Source organism: Aythya ferina (genome assembly GCF_964211825.1).
Source record: "Aythya ferina genome assembly, chromosome: 2".
NCBI classification, from domain to species: domain Eukaryota; kingdom Metazoa; phylum Chordata; class Aves; order Anseriformes; family Anatidae; genus Aythya; species Aythya ferina.
In genome coordinates this window covers 94,113,302-94,128,301 of record NC_140297.1, presented here as the reverse complement: position 1 = coordinate 94,128,301, position 15,000 = coordinate 94,113,302, and positions in this window count along the sequence as shown.

Here is a 15,000-nt window from a genome sequence, read left to right as displayed (position 1 = left end):
TAGATCAAAGGTAAGAATCTGCTTTCCTTTGAAGAATAAATAAAAGAAAGGACTGGTCAGTCTGGAGAAGATATGTCAGAGGTGGAATGGGGAAATACAACTACATAGAATCCATGAGTGCCTCACAGAAGATAAATACAGAGTATTTTTTCACTGTTTCGCTCAACACCAGATCATGATTACTAAGTGGAAGAAAAAAAAAAAAAAAAAAAAAAAAAAAAAAAAAAAAAAAAGGACATACTTTTCCACACAACAGTGTTGTCTTTTGACACAGGATGCTACAGATGTTGGAAGTTCATGTGATTCATGATAGTCAAGAGATGATTGAGCAAATTTCATGTAAGAGAACTCCTTTAAGATCTCTATTTCAAGAAAACCTAAACCACAAATGACTAGAAGTTGGAAAACATTCTGAAAACATTCTGTGGGAAGTACCATGCAATGATATTTTTACACCTTTCTTCTAGCTTCTGAGATTGGCCAATGCCAGCTAAGTTTAGCCATAACCTGGGGCACTGCATTAGGCACACTGTTTTATGTTAAAATCAACCACTGACACGCAAAAGATATTTTTAAGCATTCAATCAATTTGCCAAAAAAAAAAAAAAAAAAGTAAATGAAAAGATTATTTTCCAATGCTTTCACTGTAACTCAAATCAACAGATGACCATGTGAGAGAAACTTTGTCTGAAGTAAAGCCTCATTTCCTAACAGAGTGTTATAACATTGAATTTGCTCGCAGACATGCACATATTTCTTTGTCCCTCATATTTCTTATTCTTCCTAATGTTAAACTGCATACACTTGTATACTCTCACTGGTCTGCAACACCTACTGTTCCAAAGAAACAGAGCTTCCTTCATGAAGTGCCATAATTATATACATCTAGCTTTCAATTAGTTTGGGAGGCCTTTGAAAGAAGAACTGAAAACTCCAGAATTTGTCAGAAAAACAAATTGCCTTCCAAAGGTCCAGGGCTGAAATCTGCACTGACAGGAAAAGAAAGCTATCATCCCTTGGATCCTAAATAATCTAGGTTCTGAATTAATTATATCTTTCCAAGGTTTAACAATAAATAGGAGTCATCAGGTTTTTTTTACTTCTCTTGTGTGTTCCATGCTGTGTGTGTATATGTATCTTTCTTAAGTTTTGGTAAATCTCTCTGATTAAGACCATGCTTAATATGGAAGAATTAAACACTTAAGATCAAAAAGAAAAAGCATTTAACTTTTACCAACAATAAATTGTTATTAACAAACATTGTTTGAGGGAAAGATAGGCTCCCTTGGTACAAAGGACTGTTTACTGAAAATATGAGTTCATTTGTTTGTTTGTTTGCTTTCCTTAAACAAATAATCTTCAAAAGGAAATGTTTTATTTTTACATTTATTTTCACTTTAATCCCAACTCTTCCCTGTCTTGAATTATGCTTCTTGCATAGAATAAAATTTTAAACAGTTCTTCTGTGTTACTTCTATTCAACATTCAGACCTTGACACTATTTTCCCTGTACTCTTTTTTATTATTTGGGACCACAAAATATACCACAAAATAGATTTTCTGTAGTTTTAGATAGAAATTGTATATGCTTATTCCTTGATACTTACAGGAAGGTAGGAAGGAAGGAAGCAAGGAAGGAAGGAAGGAAGACCAGTCAACGCACTAATAACATTATTACTTTTTTTTTTTACTTTTTTTTTTTTTTAAATAAAGAATTGCTGGTTTATATGACACTGGAAAACCATTTTTCATATAAATTCTGTAAAGCTTTATTTACATTCTATATACATTGATAGGCAGGTGCAAAAGAGTGAAATATATAAATGAAGTATTGAGAGTTGATGCAAGTTTACCTTAGGTTTTTAAATATTTTCAGCAAGTTGAAGAGTCTGGAACACAAGTCTTACAAGAAGTGGCTGAGGGAACTGAGGTTGTTCACTATGGAGAAGAGGAGGTTCAGGAGAGAACTTATTACTCTCTAAAACTTGAAAGGAAGTTGTGGGAAGCTGGGGGTCAGCCTCTTCTCACACATAATTAGTGATAGGACTAGAGGGAATGGCCTCAAGTTGCACCAGGGGAGGTTCAGGTTGGAAATTCAGAGAAATTTCTTCTCAGAAAAAGTAGTCAGGTATTGGAACGGGTTGCCCAGGGAGGTGATGGCGTCACCATCTCTGGGGGTGTTTAAGGAAAGGTTGGATCGTTTGTTTAGGGACATGGTTTTGTGGGTGATAGTGGTGATAGGGGGACTGTTGGATCAGATGATCTTGGAGGTTTTTTTCCAACCTTAATGATTCTGTGATTCTATGAAGTTTATTGACGTTGGTGGCATTGCCTTGAAATTGCTGTTTGATAATAAATGTTGGATAGAAAGTATTATAAATAAAAACATCTCTACTTCTCTTTAAGCATTAGTGTGTAATGGCCTAGAATTTTTACATTTTACAATATAATTCTGAAAAGTAAATTCCAGTAATTACATTTTTAATTCTTTTTTGCATCCTTATGATTTTATATGACAAGTTTTTCCATTTTTTTCTGTAATTCTGAAGGAAATGTGTATGCTACAAGGCAGGCAAAGGTTTTTGTATATCAAAAGTTGAGAAAGCACCACCTAGATTTCAGAAGACACAAGGTTCATTTCTCAGCTCTTGCTGTGATGACAGTGCCAGAAGCTGGAGCAATCTCTGTGTTTCTTCTATATTTTCACAGCAGAATTTCCCTGCTGAATATGCTGTTACATAGCATCAATGACTTCAGCAAGTTGATTTGAGGGTTTCATTATATTTGAGGGAGACTCATGTTGGGAAGGAATTGTAAAATAGCTGTAAAATTTACATAGGGTCTTTCATAAGAGCCCAGATTTAATTTGGATATGGAAAGGGAACAAATGATACAGATAGTCAACCTGACTTTGAGACTTCATGTCTAAGGTCTTCAAATGAATAACATTACACTTGAATTAGGAAATTAAAACAAACTGCAGGAGACATTTTACCCATACCAATAATGAGTGAATAGAAAGCAACAGGGACGGTATGTGGAAAAGGAGGGAATAAGATTTAAAAGTCTGTAGAAAAAAAAAAAAAAAAAAAAAAAAAAAAAAAGACTAAGGAAACATATTCAGAATGGAGGGAAGAGGAGCATAAGATTAACTTCATTTCAGGATGTCCCAGGAATGGATAAAACTACAGCAGAAAAGGGAGCCAATCATTCCTCTGGTTTCTGAACACCCAATGAATATTTACAAAGCAGATTACAGAGGTCACTTAGAATATACAATAAATTTGTTATCAATATTTTACAGATGCAATACTGATAGAGCACAGAAAATATGTAGAACAAAAATTTGCTTCCTAAATTAGGAAATATTTTCCTTTTTTTTTTTTTTGCATTCTTTGGTTGTCTCCAGGATCAGAAATTAAAAATTAGAATCTTGTAGTATGTTTGTTCTGAAATTTACTGTTCACAAGCACTCATAAGAAAGTAGAAGTAGCATAAATAATCACACTTGCCTATTACTCCAGACAGCTACATTTTTATAATTCCTTTTTTAAATTTACCTAAATCCAAATAGAAAGAAGTTTGGTCTCCTACCCCCTTTCCTTCTGATAGCAACTCTGTTCCAAGTCTTCCTCCTCTTATATCTATCTATAGACCTTATTTCTAGCTTAAATGTCTTTACACTAGGTTTGCCTTTCATTTTTCCTACCTCTTTGATGTTTATTCCTACACCATATTTATAAGAGAAAATTTGTTTCTTCTTATCTTTTTTTTTTTTTTTTTTTTTTTTTTTTTTTGATACTATACAAGCTGGGCTCTTTCATTCTTCCATAATAAATCAAATCTTCACTTCCCTAATCATTCCAGAATATCTAATTTCCATACATTAGTTTGAATTAATCTTTTCTCTAGATAAGTTAATAAAATTTGCAGTACACTCTACAGAAGGTCATAGCAATGACTTTTTACTATGTTATTCCCAGTGGGGAAGCATCTCTCAAGGCTTCCAGGTTTGTCAGACTCTCTGGGTGAGACGTATCTGACCTCTTTACAAGTAGACATTGGTGATAGTTACAGTTAGTGGAAAGAAACAGATACCTTTAGGGATCTTTCTACATGGGAGATGATGACTGAAGAACCATAGCACAAAGGTAACTGACCCTAACCTCTGTCTATAAAAAAAACCTTTTAGCTCAGATGTAGTTATCTAGCTTCAAGCAAGATGAATCTATTCCCTTACTTCTGGGAACATGAGTCTTTCTGAAGAAAGCCAAGCTGTCCTATCCTATTATAGTCCACTCATAGAAAGGACAGCACTATACCTCTGAACCTATCCAGAGGAAGGATTTTAAATGGGATCCTTTAAAAGAGACAGACATTGCACTAATATAAAACAACACAGAATGTCCTTATTTCTATAGTACAAGAACCAGAGGAATGGCTCTTTATTCCCATGTTCAGGGTTCTCCTCTGAGCATTTTGGTCTTTCTCTCTAGTGGGGATATCTCCTTTGTATGCATCTTCAACAGATTTCATTAACACATCCTGTCAAAGGCATTAATTTGAATACTATATAATACTAGTCTAAGTCCATAAACAGTTCTTTCTGAGAAAGCATGAGTAATATTCCTCTATATTCTTCTGTCTTACAGCTCCCCTATAGTGCATTTGCTGTAGTTTCCTGTTCAACAGATTCTTTAATCAAACAGTTCTTGTTCTGAAGTTTTCTGTTTTATTTTACCTATTTTTCCTTACAACACCACACCAACAATTTACTTAAGACGCACATCTCCTGTATTATAAAATCACTTATCTTGTAAATAAAGGCATCACGTAAATCTTAAATGCATATCAGGGTTTACTTCATTTTATGTGTAACTTCCTGTCTAGCTCTTTTAATCTTCCAGATGTGTTCACAACACTTATATGCTACTGTATTCTGTAGCATACCATTCTTAAGAGGTGATAACCAACTGTAATAAGATTTACTGTCTCCTGGACACATGGTAGGAGTGACAACACCTCAAAATATATATACATATATAACTCATTATAACAGAATGACATACAGAACAAAAAGTGCAGTGCACACCCACTGAGTGTTTGAAATTTGGAACATGGAGGACATCACCTGTGGAAAATTCCCAAAACACTACAGAAGCCAGTGAGACTGGGATAGTTTACTTGAGCTAATGATCTGTATTTTTGTATGGCCTTCTGAATAACAAATCCTACTTCACTAGATGGCTTTTATAAAAAAGGAGTATAGCCTGAATAAGTCAATACAAACATGATTTCTTCAGGAGACAAGTGCAGAACAATTTAAAGTGAGGAGACAAAAAAAGAGGAGACAAAAATACATAGAAAGTTTGATGAATTTTCTTATCCTCCAAATGAAAGACTGAGCATTAGCTCTGCAGTTTCATATTTTAAAAAGTTATACACTCTTTGTGAATAATAAAGCAAGGAATAAAATACAAGAAATGAATTGCTGGCTCAGTAAAACATATGTTCAAATGTTTATTTTAGTACTCATGCATATTTTTGTGCATAAATATAGTGGTTAGGCAGCTACTTCTGAAAAAAATTGCATGCATTTCTTCATGAACAAATATATTCGATTCTGATAAAGATCACTGTTAGCAGCCACATACCTGTTCTTCCTGAATAGATTTTGTTTACATGTTTTCATGTTTTCATTATGTGATTTCATACAATAAAATGTTTATAAAATTTTCTCTCAAATGAGAGCTTGAAAGGTTTTGTTTGTTTGGATCTTTGATTCTAATTTTACTTCTAAGTCAGTGTTGGTAAATTATAATTGCAAATTACATATAGGTCAGATAAACTTTAGAAAACATTAGTAGAAGCAGCACCAAGTTCTTACCTGCCTACACCTAATAAAAATTGTTATAAAATCCTTACTCTACAAGCTTGCCTTTCTTTAAAGAGAAGAGTGAATTAAAAGCAAATAGTTCAATGAACAAGGAATTGTCAGAAGAAAAAATAAGGTAAGAGACAAGGAATAATTAATAAAAAATAAAAACTAAAAAGTGTAGGGACAAAAAGAGAATGTGTTGGGAAGTTCCAAATGTAGAAACAGCACGCGTATGAACGCCATTATACTTGGTTCTGATATAATACTTATACAAAGTGCAATACATTTGTTTTCCTGTAACAAAACAAAACAAGGAGTCTCTTTTCAGTTCCTTTGAAAGGGATTTTTGTCCAGACTTGAACTATGCAGACCTTTAATATAAGCAAATCTATTTTTTTTTTTGAAAACATCATTCAGAAAGGAACGTATCTTTGAGCTGAAATTGAATTAAATATAGTGGATGTATCCCTTTGTTCATAGTTACTCTTCAGACCCATTTCTCTTTTTCTTTGTGCTTGTTATGTGCACACCATTAGCTATATTATCCCTATTGCAGAGATCCTCCTACCTAAAGAAGACAAGAAGGAAAAGATGCTGTAGTGGTGCCTCCTTTCTGTGAAGCTGATTTTACTATTACTATTTAGTAATAGTAGTAATGTAAACCTAAAATGGAATAATCCAGAATGAGAAAGCATCTTTTGAAAAATGTTACAGAAAATAATATAATTGAGACAACAGTGTCTATTAATTGGTTTGGAGTACAGTCTTTTTTATGTCAAAATATTTTACATAAGTTTTCATCTTGCATTTATGTATATACAGAGATTTTCTTCTTTATTCCGACTTGCCTGGAAAGGTTCTGAATGCCACAAGACTTCCATTTGATCAGGAATTCAAAATAATAATAGAAATGAGCTAAATCAGGTATGAGGGACATTTATCTTCCCTTAAGTAAGGTAAAATCCATGCAAAATATTGGTAACATCTTTCTGCAATATTTGGGTGCCTCCTCAGTCCATTTCTTGTTTGATTTATAAGCAACTGACTCACAGTCATCTGTCATACACCATCTTCTCACCAGTCATCCTCTGCAAGGGTGGTCTCTTATTATCCCTTTCATATGTACTAACTACTTCAAGGTCTTTTCCATCCCTATGCCTGATATGATCAAAGTACATATGTTTATGCTGCATTCCCATCTTGGAAACATACAATTTCTCTTCTTTTTGATATAGGAAATACGTAGGTCTTCACCAGCACCACCTTTAAATGCCCCCCATAGTTTCTATATGAACAGAATGCATTTTTCATGATTTCATACTCAAGAGAACAGGGTACGAACAAATTATATTTTGCAGTAAACTTTCACACATTCTTAGGCTCCATTTTCTTAGAGCCTTTTGTGATTGAATGAGTGGTTGAATGAGTGAGCCATTCCAAATTACTTTTTAATATTTTTTTGAATATCCCTTTTTTTCAATATGCATGATTTGAATTCATCTGCTGCTTCTGCAATATAACCATTCATTGTGGCATTACCTTGTTTCTACTGTCTGGAATGAGTTATGTACAAGTTAGCTTTGCTCCATTTAGGGATGATCTCATTTTCCTCACTGATTTAAAACTACAGTGTTCAGTGCATCATATTGGAAACAGTAGGAAAGAATTGTGGAGTCATCAACATAACTGATATTACTTAAGGTGTATCCACTTGTTTCTTCCACTTTTTTAATCTCCATAGGATTTCTCATATTATGTCTGAAATACACACATACACACTGAAAATCCAACAGTCATTACAAGTGAAAATCTACTCACAGTCACAAGCTGCTGCTTTACTACTCAGTCAATTATTAATGCAGGAACTCTGTGAGTTGCCTTGGAATTTGAGCTATCTACCAGCACCCTTCAAATACCAACCTTCTGAAAAGTATTCAGTGTTGTAAATGATCAACTAAACAGGAGATCAACAGATGGCCCTGTCTGCACAATTTTGATTGATGCGTGTTTTGCTTACATGTGCACTGTTCCTCCTTGGGAAAGCCCCAGACTTCTTCCAGAAACCATATTCCCCTTCCTTTTTCAAAGCTGATGGCTCAAACCCATCCTTTCTGTTCTCTTAGTTTCCAGTGCAAGTTGCTCAGATGAGAACCCAGATTAACACAAATGACCCCATCCATCAGAATTTACTGTGAAGAAATATGAAAAATAAGAAATGTTATCTCAGTGCTTTCATTATGCTTCGTTATAGGAAAAGCTTTCTGTAAAGACAAAAATGTTTTAACATAAACAAACACGCATTTTTATTTTTTATTTTTACTTATAGGGATATTAGGTTAACTAGCACAGAAATGTTTAATTTAAAATGTTGACATGATAAAGTTAAAAGAAAATGGTGCCTTAATTAAGAGAACTCTCTGTGACTTCTAATAAATAAAAGTGTTCATATTTATATTTAATAGGCTTATTAAAGTGTACAAATAAACAAGTAAACAGCCTTTCAGAGTGGTAAGGGACTTCTACCTGTTCATTGACATACCAAATCAGTTTTTAACTGCTCTTCCCCACATACACAAGATTTCTGTGGAATTCAGTGAGAATCTTTTTGTTTATGAAAGGTAATCCAGTGGCACAGTTTGATGAAAAGAATGTCTCTCTTAAGTAAACTTCATCTTAGGACCAGCATCCATTTGGAGATTACAGCCCATACATATGCACATGGATAGTTACAAGACTGAAACTGGCAGTAGGTATACTAAGAAGACTACATCAGATGTATTTGAGATCCAAAATCCACCAGTCATGAAGTAGAACAGTCCCATCTCTTCTACAATGCAGCAACACAAACACCCCAAAGGGACAAGTTTTATTAAAACACAAATTAGAACAAGGTAACTCTGAAAATAGATATGATTCAAACAGAGAGGAAAAGACAATGGCGATATATATATATGTATATTTCTTGATGAAGAAATCTCCTGCCCATCACACACACCTTTCTTTTTCTCCAGTTATGTACCTGGCAGTAGCTTCCTGAGTAGTACTAGCCCCCACACTCTCTCCTGTGCAGATAACATACCTGTGACCACTGCTGCCTGAGGTATAGCTCTGGGTCTATGTCATGCCATAGGCTGCCACCCTCATGGCTTTCCCCACTCCTAATCCACTCTGTGCAGGCACCCCACCTCCTGCATCTCTCCTTTCCTGCCCATGCAGCTGACCACCCCAAAATGTCTTCCAGATGCACCAGGATTTCATGTCTCCTTCTCTGTGCCACACAGGACATGGTGCCAACAAAGTCATCTAACAAGCCTTTCTGCTGTCTGTTACACTAATACATGGCTGGACATACGGCATTTTTCAAATACGGTCAACTTTGTGATGAGGAGAGATGAACAAAAAACCGCATCCGGGTGCAAGGGAAGGAGCAACTTTTTGGTGTATCTGCCCTGGAGTCCTGGTGCTTAGACAGAGCAAGACACAAGGAGTCTTCCCTGCAAGCTGCCAAGTTGGTCTGGATAGTTTTAGTTACAGGCCTATACTGTAAGGGACAGACAAATCTTACTTTGTAAGGTTGCATGTTATGTACAGCATAACAGTCTCTCTGCGACAGAAGTATTTTTCTCTTGAGCCCACCTTCTTACACATTTTACCACAGGAGGGAGTGATTTTTCACATTTTCTATTAAAGTTTCTACTAAATTATATGGGTTTTAGAGTAATTTCTATGGAAACCTATTAATCTCTATAGAAGGTTTTTATCCTCGTTAAGTTCCACATGATGTTTTTTTTTCATAAGGACAGTCTTGTAGCTAGAGGAAGAATCTTCAGTTCTGCCATAAAAGGTGGAAAAAAGAGCAAAGAATATAAAACTGGGGATAACAGAAATAAGAACAGCAAGAAAAAAAAGGGGGGGAGGACGACGACTATATTTAGTATTTATTTCATTATTATTGAAGTGATTTGTTTTTTCCCAAAGCTTGGGTTCTTACTGTACTACAGGAGATTACAGGGACCAAACCGTTTTTTAAAATTAATTTTTAATAATGTGTAATAATCTGAGTGGCAGTGGTCTGTGTGTGGAATTAGAATTCCTCTGATAGAAAAAGAAATATTTGTGCAGAGTTTTATGAGCAAAGTTGACCTGAGGCTTCCTGAGGCTGATTGAGAAATTGCAGTCAACGAAGATCCTTAACCCCTTCCCAGCTCCGTTTTCAATCTACTAAAGTCTCTGTGGTTTAATATACAAAGAAACTGACAAAGACCTAAAAAGAACAATAAACTTATGTATGATTACAAGAAGCTCATGCTCCTTTTAAATTCAATGTAATGACCAAACTGGCTTTTCAGTACTGCAAGGCATGAACTTTCAGTTTAACATTTCATGGCATTATTTAATAGAGCACTACACTTCAAACAAAATAACAAGAGGCCAGCTCTCACAGCCTAGGAATTTGCTGTTGATATCCCTTCCTTTGGTTAAGAGACAAGAAGCAGCAATCAGAAAATCACAACACTTGAAATAAACTCAAATTAAGTGCCCAGAAAGCTGGACACTTCTGAACTGATAGTGGGGAGCAGGGAAACCCTGAACAGAATGTGCCTAATCCTTACAATAAGCATAGAGTTAGCTGTCCTAATTCTTTCTAGAAAAGCCTGAAACATGTATTAGCAGGGGTTAAGGAGAATATTTATGAGACCTAAAGATAAAGACCCTGCTAATGTTACTGCCTGTTGCCACACATTTCCATTAACCTGCAACAACCTACCAGTGGGCCAACTCTGTGGGTGTTAATCTCCGTAAACTTTTTCATCCAGTCAAACATGCTTTGCCAGGGCATTGTACTTACCTCAAAGCTTTGCCTAGTGATAATTATATTTATTAATGATTTCCGGTTACTCAAGGATACTGAGTCTGCAGTGCAAAGAATGCACTTCTTCAAGATGAAAAGGAAAGTGCAGTCATCAATATAAGGAAAACTGCTAACCCCTAAATGTAGTCAGATTTAAAATTAAAGGTTGCTATATTTAAACTAGAGGGAAATATAAAACAAATATATAGCATGTTTAGTGAATTGTTTTACATGCACTGTCATTAGAGAAAAAAAAAATATTTTAGGGAAGAGTTTTGTAAAGCAGTAAGATTTAACATATAATGACCCTGTTTTTAAAATTTTATTGAAATGTTTGTTAAAAAAAAAAAAAAAAAAAAAAAAAAAGATGAAAATGTAGAATGTCATTAAGAAAGTGTAACTGGAAATTAACACCACCTAGAATATGTTTCTATTTAAGGGAAATTAGTATGATGTTCAATTTCATTTTCATTCTTCTAAATTTATTTTCCATGGTTTACATCACATTTTTCAAGAATTGGGAACCAAGCATCTTTAACAGAAAATGATTTGTGGCCTTTGTGCTGAAAAACTTATTATGTCATTGCAACATTTTTTGAAAATCTAACATATTCTATTCATCCATACCATTTAAACCTGCACTAGCTGATTTAATAGTTAGAAAAATGGAGAGATGTCAGTAAGACCATGCTTTTGGTCTTTCTGTTGAAAAAGAATGTTGGGAGTAGTCTCTGCCTTTTCCTAGAAAGACTAATGCAACTGTGAGAGCCCTGAGGTAAATGAGGTTTTTTTTACCGAAGTTCTGTTGGGTCAGGATATTACTAGAGATGAGACTTAAAGGGTCTGCCAGGATTATAAAAACAAAAGAGCTGTTTTATAATATGCCAGCCACCATGCTTTAATTGGTATGTTTTAAAGCATTCCCCTTATGTTTGCTAGTGTAAGTCCAAACTCATTGTCAGTAGCTTTTACTCAGCCACTTAAGTATTAATACAAGATATTGTATCAAGAATGGCATTGCTAGGCAATCTAGGAAAGGGATTGTGCCACTTGGCTCTGCACTGGTGAAGCCTCACCTCAAGTACTGTGTGCAGTTTTGGGCACCACAGTATAAGAAGAACTTTTAGAACTTTTAGAGAGTGTCCAAAGGAGGGCAACTAAGATCATGAAATGTCCAGAGTGAAAGGTATATGAGTGGCTGAGGTCACCTGGATTGTTCAGCCCAGAGAATAGGAAACTGGGGGAGGCCTCATGGCAGCCTGCAGTTTCCTCATGAGGGGAGCAGAGGGGTGGGCACTGAGCTCTGCTCTCTGGGGACATCGACAGGACCCAAAGGAACAGCATGATGCTGCAACAGGGAGATTCAGGCTGTATGTTAGGAAAAGGTTCTTCACTGAGACAGTGTGATTGGGCACTGGAACAGAATTCCCAGGGCAGTGGTCATGGAACTGAGCCTGCTGGAATTCAAAATTTGTTTGGACAATGCTGTCAGATATATGGCTTGATATTTGAGTGGTGTGGTAGTGTTACTCATCTGGGCAGCTGAGCACCACAACAACCGCACTCCACCCCCCCACCCCCCACCTCGACTCCCCCCCCACACACACACCCTCCTCAGTCTAAAAGGGAAAGGTGGAGAAAATACAATAAAAAGGGATCAAAGGTTGAGACAAGGACAGGAAGATCACTCAACAATTATTGTCACATGGAAAATAGTCTCAGTGCAAGGAGATTAATGTAATTTATTACCTATTACTAACAAGCTAAAGCAGTGAAAAACTAAAATAAAAAACTGAAAACTCCATCCACACACTTCTACATCCTTCCTCAAAACAGTACAGTGGAACAGGGAATGGGGGCTGCAGTCAATCCGTAACACTTCATCACCTCCACTGCTCCTTCACAGTCACTCTCTGCCCCTGCTCCAATGTGGGGTGCCTCCCACCAGATGTCATCCTTCCTGAACTGAGCCTGCGGGGGCTTTCTACAGGCATCAGCTCTTCAAACACTGCTCCAATATGGATCCATGCAACAGAGTCCATCCACCAGGAGCAAACTGCTCCATCACGGGTCCCCCACGGCTGGGCGGCAGCTCCCCCCAGACCCCCTGCTCCTGCGGGGGCTCCTCTCCACGGGCTGCAGCTCCAGCCCGGGGCCTGCTCCTGTGGGGGCTCTCCATGGGCTGCAGCCTCCTCCAGGCCACATCCACCTGCTCCACCGGGGGCTCCTCCACCCACGGCGGGGGGGGGCTGCAGCATGGAAATCTGCTCCATGTGGGACCCATGGGCTGCAGGGGGACAGCCTGCTCCACCAGGGGACTCTCCCTGCACAGCCCGCAGGGAAACTGCTGCTGCCTGCCTGGAGTGCCTCTTGCCTTCCTTCTTGGGGGCTGCAGGCTGATTCTCACATATTTCTCACTCCTTGCTCTCCCAGCTGCTGTTGTGCAGCTGTTCTTTTTTTATTTTTTTTCCCCCTTTCTTAAATATGCTCTCCCAAAAGTGCAAACAATGTCGCTTATTGGCTCAGCTCTGGTCAGCAATAGGTCCCTTAGGAGCTATATGAAACTGGCCCTTATCTAACATGGGGCAGCTTCAGGACTTTTCTCACAGAGGCCACTCATGCCCACTATCAAATCCATGCCACATAAACCCAATACAGGTGGTCCTGTGTGGAGCTATGAGTTGGACTTTATGACCCTGTTGGTTCCTTTCCAACTTGGGATATTCTATGATTCTATGACGATACTGACACATCAACTTGAGAGCAAATGTATGAGGATCACCTAATAAATGTAAGCTTAGCATGAACTCAGTTCTTTCCTGTCATTATTCCTGAACTAAATTCACATATAGAATATGTTAGAAATACATGTCATGATAAAGGAAACAAAGTTTTCATTAAGAAGACAGAGGGGACATCAAGACTTCCTGCTTTGAAGTCACTGTGAACTATGTGCAAGCTGCAAGAGGAATTTGGCTAAGTTACACTAGAAAGAGGTCTGAGTCAGGGGTGATGATTGTGTGGCTAGTATGTTGTTGACTGCGTGCATTTTATTGAATCCGGATGAAGGAACTAATTCAATATGTGAGATTCAAAGTGGAACCAAAAAGAAACAAAGGCATATATGACAAACTTAGAAGATGTTTTTCTTCATTATTTCTGTCACACCTTCTGCGTGTCTCTGTTCCTTGCTTTCGTAGCTACTTGTCAATGTGTCTCCTGTGGTTGATTGCACAAAATTGTTGTACAGTAATAGTAAGAATTTTCAGCTGTTATAAAAACTGTAGATGGCTGTCTCATTCATGCTTATTTATTATTTTTTTAATTTTGCCTATGTCTTGGCAAAAGTATAGGTGATAATATCATTTGTGCTAAAAGGACCTCCCTTTTTTATGCAGGACTCCATATGGAAGCTTCTCTTTTACTATAGAAGCTTGAGGGGAAAAAAAAAAAAAATAGGTGTTTTTGCTTGGGTAGAATGACAAGAGTTATAGTTGTTAATTACATACACTTAAACATGTGTCTTTACAACATTCAAAGACTTCCTGTTGTGGGCTAGGGTTCCACCATTGCATTAGGCTCATCTAAGTAAAATACGTAATTAAAAGCTGGAAATCCCACCTCCATCTAACACCCAGCCAGGTGTTGCCTTCTTTGTGCTAACATTAGCCAGGGGGTGAAGCAGGTGAAGGAAGTGATCAAGTACACCATGGGCATGCATGTATGCTAGTGCTGACACACACACACACACACACACACACACACACACACACACAAAAAAAAAAAAAAAACAAAAAACAAAAAACAGAAGAAAACCATGGTGAAACGAGGTAGAAGGTAGACTAGAATTACTCTGACAGCAGACCACACTTTGTTCGCTTAAAGCCCTTGAGAATCCTCAACCTCAGGCTTCACTGAAATGGAAATTATTTATTCAATGAGGAAAAAACTTACATTCTATTTATCAAGAATGAAAGTTCAAAATTTCAACTTACAGTAGTTTTAATAAATGAAAAAAATAACATTACTGCAAATTCAATAAGAAAGGAAAAGTGAATAATATTCTTTTAGAAAGATGAAAGAAAATTAAAGGATAGGGTGAGTGTTTACTCTTAAGTGAGCAGGGAGTGCATTCCAAAGTTTTTATAAAGGTCAGCAATACCTGTGTTAGCAAAAACAGAAATCATTGTTGCCATATTCCATGTTCACTTATTTTATGTTGTTGTTCTCATAGACATGTAATTGCCATTGTGAATTTAAAGAATTGCTG